At 38.4% G+C, this 12,722-nt stretch overlaps 1 non-coding gene across 1 annotated transcript; it reads right to left on the bottom strand.

The window, feature by feature from the left end:
- Nucleotides 1-4,273: 4,273 nt before the first annotated feature.
- Nucleotides 4,274-4,348, bottom strand: Trnal-caa (transfer RNA leucine (anticodon CAA)). Its single transcript has one exon. It is a non-coding gene; the product is annotated as a tRNA-Leu (tRNA).
- Nucleotides 4,349-12,722: the final 8,374 nt, after the last annotated feature.

Genomic DNA, 12,722 nt, shown 5'->3' with positions numbered 1-12,722 from the left:
CGTATATCTTCATAAGAAGGATATGAAAGTTTACAAAGTTGATAAAGTTTAATAAAGCTTTTCAAGGAACAAAATAGAACTGAGCTCAGCCATAATTAGCAAGGGTAAAATGATACGTTCAGGTGTTCTTAGTACGTTTTTGACTGTGTTCAAAGTTGATTTGAACTTATTGAGGACTGTAAAATCGTCAGTGACTGTAGATCAACACAAATCACAAACTACCTTAACATTTGCGTAAAGTTTTAGGCAATTTTTGATCAACACAACAGCACAAAATACATAGATATACGAGGGTGCCTCAAATGAAAACCTTAAGTGTTTTGTTAAATATTATTTATTGTGCAGAAGTGGTACAAAGCTGTATCACTTTTCAACATAATGTGCCCCACGCTCAATGCAAGTCCTCCAGAGCTTACAAAGTGCATAAATGACTTTAGAAAAAAATTCTGTTGGTAGTCCGTGCAACCACTCATGCACCGTGTTCCATACCTCTTCATCAGAACGGAACTTCTTTCCTTCCATTACGTCTTTGAGTGGTCCAAACATACGGAAATCTCTTGGGGCAAGGTCTGGTGAGTATGGTGGATGAGGAAGACACTCAGAATGCAGGTCTGTGATTGTTGCAACTGTTGAATGGGCAGTGTGGGGCCTTGCATTGTCATGTTGCAAAAGGACACCTGCTAACAGCAATCCACGTCGCTTTGATTTGATTGCAGGCCTCAGATGATTTTTTTAGGAGATCTGTGTACGATGCACAGGTGACAGTGGTCCCTCTAGGCATGTAACGTTCCAAAATGACGCCTTTTTTGTCCCAAAAGGGTGTCAGCATAACCTTCCCTGCTGGGGGTTCTGTTCGAAACTTCTGTGGTTTTGGTGATGAGGAATGGCGCCATTCGTTGCTCACTCTCTTCTTTATCGGTTGGTGGAAGTGAACCCAGGTTTCGTCCCCAGTAACGATTCTTGCAAGGAAACCATGACCTTCTCGTTTAAAGCGCCGAAGAAGTTCTTCACAAGCATCAACATGTCGTTCTCTCATTTCAGGAGTCAGTTGCCGTGGCACCCATCTTGCAGACACTTTGTGAAACCCCACAATGTGGTGTGCTGACCCATCACTAATCTGTAAACATGCTGCAATGTCATTCAGTGTCACTGGGCGGTTTTCCTTCACTATGGCTTCAACAGCTGCAATGTACTGTGGAGTCACAATTCGTTGTGCCTGACCTGGACGAGGAGCATCTTCCACTGAAGTCACACCTCACATCTTACTGCATTCGTAGATTTTCTGCTATGACAAACATGTATCACCGTACTGAACCTTCATTCGTCGATGAATTTCAATAGGTTTCACACCTTCACTACGCAAAAACCGAATAACAGAACGCTGTTCTTCCCTGGTGCAAGTCGCAAGTGGGGCGGCCATCTTTATACTGATACTGCAACGGTATGTGGCCCATCTACACTATGCTGCCACCTACAGGCCATTCTGCACGCTGTTTGTAGCACGCTTACCAACTTACAGAATAACAGCGCGAAATTTACATGTGTTATTACAATTTTAAAGTTTTAATTTGACTCACCCTCGTATATGGTAGCTCTGGATTCTTCCAGAGATTGCTTAACTCAAGGGAAATATAAATGAGAACACCAGATCATTGCATCAAGAGGAGGAAAAAACGGAAATGTGGTGTTAATACCAGCGTGTTGATGCTGATATTCCTATCACTCATCACATATACCTGAAGCTCACTACACTATTCCCTTTGTGAGGAACCAATCCTCAATATTTAATTTCCCAAAACAAATAAGCCTTATGGATGACTGGTAATACTGCAGTTAACAACACCCAAAATAATTCAAATAATAGAACGCTGCCCTAGTTATGTTTTAGCACGCTTAGCATGATGCAGCTCAGGAGTTTCGTTGCATTTTCAGTAACGTATAGCACTTGAAAAAAATGTACCAGTAAGTCATACCATATTTTATTATTTAAATTCTTACTGACACAGTTGCAGACTTTTGAAGGAACACTGTTTTTACAAAAGTAATATGTAAGGAATGCAACAAACATCATCTGACAGCCTCACGTGTTCATGGCATCATCACCTTTTAAATTACAATCAGCAAGTTGCTATAGGACAGAACACCTGTGCCCAATAGATGATTTTACTTTTTGGGAACACAGAGGATGTGGTTGCAGCAGCAACCACTTTAGTGACCATGCCAAATGACATGGACAACACTTATGACAGGCAAATGCCAATATACAAGCTGAAACATGTAAGATAAAACCTGTTTCTGTGTCACATCAAGGTTACAAGAGGACTTCTAATCTGTGTTGTTTTTCACTCTTCATCCATTACATGCTTTAGTGATGTTTCACCATTGCTACGTGGGATTAGCCGAGGCGTCTAAGGCACTGCAGTCTTGTACAGTGCGGCTGGTCCCGGCAGAGGTTCGAGTCCTCCCTCGCGCATGGGTGTGTGTGTTTGTCCTTAGGATAATTTAGGTTAAGTAGTGTGTAAGCTTAGGGATTGATGATCTTAGCTGTTAAGTCCCATAAGAATTCACACACATTTGTTTCACCATCATCTGCAAGTTGTCTCTATTTTACTTAACAGAAAATTTTTTTGTTCATGTCCATAGACATGCACCCTCCTGGAACCTGTGTACTGCAGATTTAACATTGCCAACCACAACAAAAGCTATATAATCACTGTGTATCTTGGGTTTTCACAATTGTCACTCTTTTTACAGAAAAGCAAACCAATTATTTGAGGTAGCTCTGATTTTGATGCTGATCTGTGGTCAAGATGGATACAGATCTTTATGGAACCTGGAATTCAGTTTCTGTCACTTCCTCATTCAGCACTTACCGAGTTGCAGAAAGGAGTTGGTCTAACACCATGGTGCACGGGTGCTGTTCCCAATTCCCACCACATAATCTTGGCAGCGTTATACATGCCTTTCATCTACTCACATTTCTTGTAATGACACCCCTCCATCTGGTTATCTGGTGCGTGATATAGTTTACCATGTGTCTGTTGGAAAAGAAAATCCATGATGGTCTACTGATTCTCCACTCAGTTTTATATGAAAGAGCTATTGTAGTACAGTAATAAGAACACAGTTATGCTAGATTATGGATGCCTAAATTGATACTTAATCCCAAAAATATTAGTTGAGAAAAGTATGAAATTCCAAGGTAATAAAAATATGCTCTCCTGGATTGGGACTTTTGTCTGTGGGTGAAACACAGCCCCATATGTGCCATATTTGGCATACTGCACAATAATGTGACAAACTGGAGGGATAAGAATTAGCTTGGTGCAGTACCAGGTTGCTAAAAGTTGATTCTACCAATCAGTCTGACGATGGTGTTTGAAGGTTTTCCGCATTCATCCAGTGGGATATTGGCCCTAGGCTACACTTTTATCCATCAAAAAAAATGCAGGTTCAAAAGCAATTTTCTTCAAATTCAGTTATTCCAGCCTGCACTAAAAATAGGAATAATGAAAATAACACAATAAGTCCATAAATGTGAACAGATGTGAAGTCTTGTAAGCAAACAAAGTCTTAGAGACAATAACAGAGCTGAATAAACTTTTGTAAAAGTTTATTTCCTGTTCCTCCACTCTGACATATATTCAAGTGACATTTTTGTTGTCATCCAACAGGATTCTCTCTATCATTCTGACTTTTTCCTTATATCAGGTTTTTAATTCTCCAATTCTGCCTAACATAATGCAAGTCAAAATAAATCATTTTTGTGAATATTTTCTAGCTTTAGTTTATAATGTGTTGGACATCCTACATTTAATGATAAGAGGATTGTAACGGAACATATTAAAGGCTTTACTGTACCGAAGTATGCGATACCCTCCAAATTCAACCAGTTTAATGAGTCCAGAATGAGATTTTCACTCTGCAGCGGAGTGTGCGCTGATATGAAACTTCCTGGCAGATTAAAACTGTGTGCCCGACCGAGACTCGAACTTGGGACCTTTGCCTTTCGCGAGCAAGTGCTCTACCAACTGAGCTACCGAAGCACGACTCACGCCCGGTACTCACAGCTTTACTTCTGCCAGTATCTCGTCTCCTGCCTTCCAAACTTTACAGAAGCTCTCCTGCGAAACTTGCAGAACTAGCACTCCTGAAAGAAAGGATATAGCGGAGACATGGCTTAGCCACAGCCTGGGGGATGTTTCCAGAATGAGATTTTCACTCTGCAGCGGAGTGTGCGCTGATATGAAACTTCCTGGCAGATTAAAACTGTGTGCCCGACCGAGACTCGAACTCGGGACCTTTGCCTTTTGCGGGCAAGTGCTCTACCAACTGAGCTACCGAAGCACGACTCACGCCCGGTACTCACAGCTTTACTTCTGCCAGTATCTCGTCTCCTACCTTCCAAACTTTACAGAAGCTCTCCTGTGAAACTTGCAGCAGAGTGTGCGCTGATATGAAACTTCCTGGCAGATTAAAACTGTGTGCCCGACCGAGACTCGAACTCGGGACTTTTGCCTTTCGCGGGCAAGTATTTATGATTATAGAAAAGTTATTGTGTATGTTAACAATGATTGCATAACATGTCTGCATAAACAATCAACCCATTAAATTATACTGAATAACTGACCCACACAAAAGTTTATATCACTTGATCACTGATACAGCAAAGGTCATCATGTAAAAACACTGAGTTCATCTTAAATAATTAACATGAAGTACGAAAAATAGTGGACAACTTAGGTATTTTGCATCTCCTTAAATAAAAATCACCCAGTGAAACCTATTTGTTCACTAGGAGCGTTTTCACTCAGTATTCACGTAAGCAATCCTATTTTAGACGAAAACCAATGTAATTCTTAATAATTCATGTTATTTACTTATTTACGCAAATTAGAGAAGTCAATTGACAATCTTCTAAAAAACGGCCTTTTTGTAACAGAGAATTATTCTGTCAAGTCAACAAATCTGTCTGTCATTTTAATAACATGTTAAATTATGTCACTCGATGCAAATTAATAATTTTTCTGCACAAATTATGATAACAGATGTACATGTGACTTGTAAACTATATCTCTTTTTAGTAGTTCTTTGACAATGTTATAAATACAAGCAGCAAGAAGGGTCGAGAGGGCAGTCGGAATGTCACTTTGGTGAAGTGTGTTTGTGTGTTATTGTTTGAGTTGGATAAACAATGCAAAGAGCATGTAACGGAAGTACTACTTTGTGTTGTGTCATGGTCTTCGGTGGACAGTGGAATTAAGATGGCCACCAGAGTAATAAATATTTGAAGTTTACATATTTGTTGGTTTCGCTCGTTCTTTATCATCAAAAGCACATAAAAAACACGGGACCTCATGTTTTTAACCCTAGACAACCAGATTTAGAGCCAGCATCAGCATCGAGAGACAGCAGCGATTCAGCAAGTAGCAGCGATTTCCACAACACAATGCATTTTAATGGCGCCAACCTAACATCAAGTGCTAACAAGCTCCGTAAATGGGAGTGAAATAGTGCGATTATAGCAATTAGCAATATCTACGACCAGGCGACCATTACAGGATGTTATTTCAGATATGGTAGTTGAATCACAAGATGTCATCCATATTAATCTTAATAATATAAGTAGATGTTTTTAGCATGTACTATTGAAATGTGCTTAATGTTTAGTTGCAAAATTAATTTGCCTTCAAAATACTAAGCAGATAAACACCCAAATGTCCAGCTTTTGAGGTACAGTAAGTTTTGTGTACTTCTTGTCTAATTTAGTTCATGGGGCTTAATACATTTTCATACCCACTTAATTGGTTACATTAAAACAAGCAAATTTTGAATATTGCACCATCTTGGAAAAATTTCTGCAGATGCACATGTTCATATCACTGTCCGTCTTTTGCTCTACGTATGATATTTAATAACAGTTTGTCATTTTTGTTGAGGATGATTCTGGTTTCCACATTGTCAGAACTCTATGGACTCTACTTGCGTCATGTTCCGTTTCAAAGATTAATCTGTCATAAAAAGTGAAAGAGTGAATGTTACAAATACAGAGGAGACTTATTAATCTTGTATTTTATCATTGGGCTTTCTGTTGGTTTTCCACAACATGTTCGATGATATGATTCCTCAAGCCATTCCAAAACCTCTACTAGTTGGTCTTCCTAGCGTTCCCCAAAATCAAGAACATTCTGCTGCAGGGAGAACTGTGAAAAACATCTTGTTGGATAGCATACTGTGTTTCTCTTGATAGGTCCTGCATGGGTTTTGCTTTTTATCCCACTCAAGACCATTCCTTGCATTCACATTGTATAAGAAATCTCTGAGAAATAAAGTAATACAATAGTAATTTTGCTGCAACTATTCCAACAGCATAGTTTTCTTTGACACTTTGCTCTGTAGAAAACAAAACTAAAATACTCACATGCATAAGGGTTTTCTCTAAGCTAAAAATAGTCAGATCTGTCACAAAGATGAACAATTAAACTTGGAAACACTAGTACTTGGAGATCAGTATCAATGGGAAACTTCAATAGTTCATATCATTATTTAATTCAGGTCTGAAGAAGTCTTCCCTAAAGTACTAAGAGCTATGAAAACACAAAACAAAAATAACAGGGTAACTAATGAGATACAGAGAGCTGTAGCCTTCAAACATCTCAGCATCATAAAAACAAATAAAGTGATGCCACATTTTGTAACTAACACCACTCATACAAAAAGACACATAGAAAAGCATTACCAACAGAAAAATTATCTTGAAAGTAGCTAAATTTATAGGAAAGTCAGAAAACAAAATCAGTGATGTCTGGTATTCACCAAAGAGGAGACCAGTAGAAAAAAAACACAAGAAACATGCCTTTTAAGTATCATGGTACCACAATATATGGTCCCAAGAAATAAGCACACTTTGCAATTCAATACTTCAGAAACATAGGTACCAAGCTAAGTACAACAAACATTTGACAAAACAGCACACACAACTATATGCCAAATACAAGGATGCTGTGACCCATCACTACAATAGCATTATGTGGCTTTACGCACAGTCTAAGAAATGATGAAGTGCCTGTGTGCATATTGAAGGACTGCATAGTCAGTATGAAACACTCTTTAGTGCAAATCATAAATGAATCTTTCATGGCAGGCTGCTTCCCAGAGACACTAAAGGATGAATATAGAACCAAATCTAGCGACTGCTTACTTCTCAGTAGGAAAAACAAACTACAACATGATTTCCTACACAGTGGAATTACATATTACAACAAACTTTTGTGGTGATCAACGAATGAGGAGAAAAACACATTCGTTCAGAAATACCCTAAAAATCTCTTAGAAAAGGGTTTCTACAGTTGCTGTCAAAGATTGTCTGAGATGGCATATACATTATGGTGACAGTTATGTTAATTATTAACTGTTATGATTGAGAGACATTCTACAATTATTCATTATAATATGCTGTACAAACACATAACATAGTGAAGCATCAAATAATGTCTGTACTTCTATACATTTATATATTGCTGTATCTGAAGGCTCATAGTAGTTCATCCAGATACCACACATACAACCAGTGTGTATCCTAGAAACATGGATCCAGCAACACTGAGAAAGTATAATGAAAGAAAGAATAAATCAATGAGGAAATGAGCAATTCATTAATGAAACCCGCTCCAATTTACTGAATTCATGTCATTTCACTTTTTTCAGCAGAGCTCAAGATAACAGAAATCATTGAATTACATCATATACAAAGAACAGACATAATTTATGTTGAGGAGTCAACCTTGCATTGTCTCAAAAGGAGACTTCATCAGGAGTCAACATAGTGCTTACAAAGAACAATAAAATAATGGCTAAGCTATTGTAGGTCTAATGCAATCACTTTTATCACTGACGAATCATGTGCATATAAGAAGTGCAGTGTAGTCCTATCTTAGAGATACAACAATTTTCAGTAACAGTACACATTTCCATTGTTTTATTACCCCACTTATGACTGAGATTTGGTCACTAGTGTAGTGTAAGTGTAAATTGGTTTATTTAGAACAGGTAAATGTGTGACTTGTAGGAATTTCATTGTGTTGGCAATTCTCTGGAAATTTTGTAGAAATCTGTGTTTCACTGTTCAGGAAAAATTTCACTTTGAAAACATCTGACTGTCATACTGGAAATGCTTGCTACATAATGATTTCTTCATGGAAGGAAATGGTAAACGTCACTGGATAACATGTCAAGAGAATACAGGCAATATTTGATAGCCAAATGTCTATGTCTAATTATATTAGGTGTTATCAAGGAGTAAAACACACCCTCAGACAGATTACCATGATTTTTCATTTAGCAGCTGCCCCTTTACTTCAACAAGAGATTTTGGTAATATGCTCATGTGACATTCTGCCTGTTTGCTGCTTGCACCACACCAAGACTAGTTTGTGTCATGGTCATAGTGATACACCAAACACCCATCCATAGTGACGAGGTGGCTAAGGATGCCATTTGGATGACCATGGCACAGCTGCAACATTTAAGCTGTGGTTTTTGTTTGGCATGCTTTTTGTAATGATTTGAATAGTCATGGAGCCAACAGGTAGCAATATTTTTCATACTAATTTCCACTTTTTCCACTACTGCCTTGATTGTGTGCACTCTACATGGATTGTTGCCACATTTCTCCTGTTCAAATGTACAAAACAAGTCATTGAATGATGTTCCACATTATTACAGGTCTACACCATTTTGTTTTGTCTCCTCGAGAAGCATGTTATGATAGGGATTATTGTAGTGTGGTGTTTTCAGTGTGTACTGAGACTGCAGAGATGCACCTCCAAACATACACTAAACTAATTATGAAACATTATTTTTTGAGGGTATGATTAAAACTCAATGACTACTCTTCATAGTTAGCATCAACTTGAATTCCATTTCTCTGAAATGTAGACAGGTATATAACTTCTGTGAGATTCATGATTCACACCGAAGGACCAGAGCTGCAGAATAGCATAGATGTATTCGTGCTGTTACAGGCAGAAGGCAGCAGGCCTGTGTCCAGCTAGTGTTAAACCCCCCCCCCCCAGTTGCCCCCTCCCCTCCCCCCCCTGCCTCTCCTGCTTTCCCCAGCCCACTAAAAGCCGAACAGCAGCATTACATCACATGAACATGGTTCAGAGAAGCATGCAGCTACAATTTGGTTCGCCCACTAGCAAAGCTCCTGTTCATGGTAAGGCACCACAACTAAACAGAACTCCTTGCTAATTTTTTTGTGAGATGGTATACCAAAACACATCAAAATTACTGGATGTGACACTTTAGCTGAGGACGTTTGCGGAGTGCCATAGATGTGGTTGAGCTGTTGCAGTGAGGAGCAAGCAGAGCTGTGGCAGACTGGTGTTAGGCAGCCTCTACCCTGATTCTGGTCAGTCCCCACAATGTGTTTGCTGACACTGTCTGTCCCCAATGCACCAAAACCCGTGTATACTATAGTGTCTGTGTCCAACAGCAGCTGTAAATTACATGAAGGTAGCTCAGAAAAACATAAAAACATACAGCTACAATTTGGTTCCCCACCAGCAAAGCTCCTGTATGGGGTTGAGCACTGCAAGTAAACACAAGCTCCTCGCTTATTTTGTACAAGGTGAAATTCCATATACAAAGTGGCAAGTTCGTTCTTCCATGTATTGTGTAGAGGATGTATCAGAATTACTGGATGTGACACTTCAGTTAAGGATCAGAGCTGCACAGTGTCTTAGTTTTGTTTGTGCTGCTTCAGGGAGGAGAAAGCTGGGTTGTGGCAAGCTGGTGTTAGGCAGCCTCCACCTCTAACCCCACTGGGCCCCTCACAGCACTGCTCCTGGGTCTTGTCCCTGTTGGATCAAAAGCTGTGTATACCGCAGTGTCCCTATGCAACAGCTGCAGTGCATCACATGGAGATCGCTCAGAAAACTGTGCAGCTACAATTGGGTCCATCCACCAGCAAAGCTTCTGTACAGGGTAAGGCACCACAACTAAACAGAATGTCCTTCCCAATTTAGTGCAAGATGCAAGACCAAACCACAAGTTTATTCCTGTGAAAATTGTGCAGAGAGTGTATTAAAATTACTGGATGTGACCATTTAGATTTTATCTCAGGTCTATTTACAGTATGAGACATGCACCAAGTAGATTTCAGAGCGTCTTCATGCAGCATACTAGTGTACCCATATAGTAGCAAGTTTTTGGGTCTGGTTATCAGAAAGGGAACCCCCAGAAACATTCTTGCTGCGTAAAGTCTCCAATGAATTGCGCTTCAGCTATTCAATTTAAAACATGCTCCTGTCTATGATTATATCGTTTTGGGCAGACATGAAAATAAAAAAGGACCTTTTTTTCTTCTAAATCCTATATGTATGTAAACTTCAGTTGGTGTTAATGCCCTTTAACTGTGGTAGCTTGGGCAAAAACTCATAGCAAACATATTCCCTCGACATCAGAAACAAAGAAAACACAACAATATTGCTTTCATGTTGGTTCTTTCCTGCTTTGTTTTCTTACCAGGTGGAGGTAGCAGTCTTCCACTCACTCACTTGCTCTTCATTTTAAGAGTAATTCATATAAAATGATGTCTCGGGGCCCAAAATGATTGTTCTTCTAAACTATAGCACATGCTTACACATGGATGCTTCTCTATCCACATTAAAGCACAAGCAGAAAGAATTTTGTTGCCACACTATTCATCTATGTATCTTCAGTAAATTGTTGTGGAATTAAATTCAGGATATTTCAGTCAATTCATATTCAGTTTATTAGACATTCTGAAATGGTCAGATGAAGTGACATAACAGATTCTATTCCTTTTCTTGGCCGTTTCATAAGTTGAGGTACATCCCAACATTTCATCTTTAACAGACATCCAGCTACTTGGAGAACAAACAAATCACTCATTAACTGATACATTACGTAACATTGCCTCAATTACACATGTTAAATCAGAACAGAACCTTCTCCCAATATTTATTAGCATCAAACAGAACTTGATTTAACTGTACAGCTCAACTGAGAGTTTGTTAGATACCTGAAACATCATTCACAAAGTAAGAAAGCAAGGTAGCTGCACTAGCATTTAATGACCAATTGACAGTGAAACAGATTATAAACTCCAGTAGGAGATGGATGGGGAAGACCATTGGCTGTTTGCTTTTGAGAGGAACCATACCAAATTGTCCTGTAATAATTTAAGGATACAATAGATAATCAAAACCTTGACTTATGAAAACAAGCACTTTGAGATGTCAATAGCTAATGTTCCCCCCTGGATAGCAGCTTTTTTTATTGATTAAAAGGCAGAGTACAGTAAATACACCCTGAAGGAGAACTCATCACTAGATTGCAGGAAATGGGTTCTTGTTACCTGTGGACCTTATCTCAGCAGTCGCTATCTCTGATTCACAATATGGACAGTATTAGAATAATAGTACTAAACATCTATCTTGAAATTATGCATGCATTTTAAGACTAGCCCCTCAAATATCTTCTGTTATATGATAGGTAATTTCATGGGAAAAATAATCACAAAAGGGCTTTGTACATAATGTTCAATATGTTTTTGTAATGTTATTAACCTCTCAGACGAAGGTATCAACTTCAATATTTTGTGTGGAGCTGTGGAGTAAGAATGCTGTCAAACTGAAATATCCTATTTTGCTTGCAGAGTACTGAAGGATTTAGCACTTGGAATTTTATGTTACTTGTAATGGAAACCTGACTTATGGAGTTAGTAGATGATTTGAATAGTTGTGTATTGTCATTGAAGAGATTGAGTAAATTGCAGTGAATTCAGTGTTTGTGTAAAACATCCTAAAAATTACTCGTGTTCTATGAATGTCAAATGTATTAGAGGAATATAGTTTAAACACACATTGAGTGGCACTGTATGTTTTGTCATTTGTAGTCTGCTTAAAGAGAATTATGTAGAAGATGCAGAATATTGAAAGAAACGTTTTGAAACACTCACAAGCTTGAGTAGTCTGCAAGAGGTCATCACAGAAATGATTTTAAAATTCTGAGAAAATGAATTCTGAAATGAACCTAGAAAAGTTTAAAATGTTGCAAAAATACCTAGCATAAAAACCATGACTGCACAATTAGATAAATTCCTGCATACTAAATGGCACATTGAATGTCATTCTTCCTACACATTAATTGGGAGTGAAACAAGAAGGGAGTAAAATGATACTGATACTGTATCCACTACAAACTGTATGATTATTTGAAGAGTAAATAGATAATTTGAGATGTGGAGTTTACTAGGATAGGGAAAGAATCCAGCTGTGAAGGCATTCCAGCAATTGCTTGCCATAATATAGGGAATCCATAGAATATCAAACTCTAGATGCCAAGACAGGAATACGAATCTCACTCATTCAACTTACAGATCTACGGAGGTTACTAGCCAGTACAGTGACAAGAATGTTGAGAAGAGATACCAGTTTGATTATTGTTTTGTTCAGGTGTGGGGAGACATATTGAACAGCATAAGGAGAATAAGAAAGATAGTTTTCCTCTTTCGCTGTAACATCGATTATACCTCCTCTTACTTCACAACTGTTTTTACCTTAAAATCCATTTTAGTGAAAGCATGATGCCATATATATGAAAAAGGTAGCAAATTCATACAACGGCCTACTATGTGTGATGGTTTACAAATTATAAGTCAACAAAGAAATTTTATTAGTTATTGGTAGAAAAGA

Source organism: Schistocerca cancellata, chromosome 4 (assembly GCF_023864275.1).
Source record: "Schistocerca cancellata isolate TAMUIC-IGC-003103 chromosome 4, iqSchCanc2.1, whole genome shotgun sequence".
Classification (NCBI taxonomy): domain Eukaryota; kingdom Metazoa; phylum Arthropoda; class Insecta; order Orthoptera; family Acrididae; genus Schistocerca; species Schistocerca cancellata.
The sequence above is the reverse complement of the archived record's forward strand: the minus strand, read 5'-3'. Positions and strand labels throughout refer to the sequence as shown.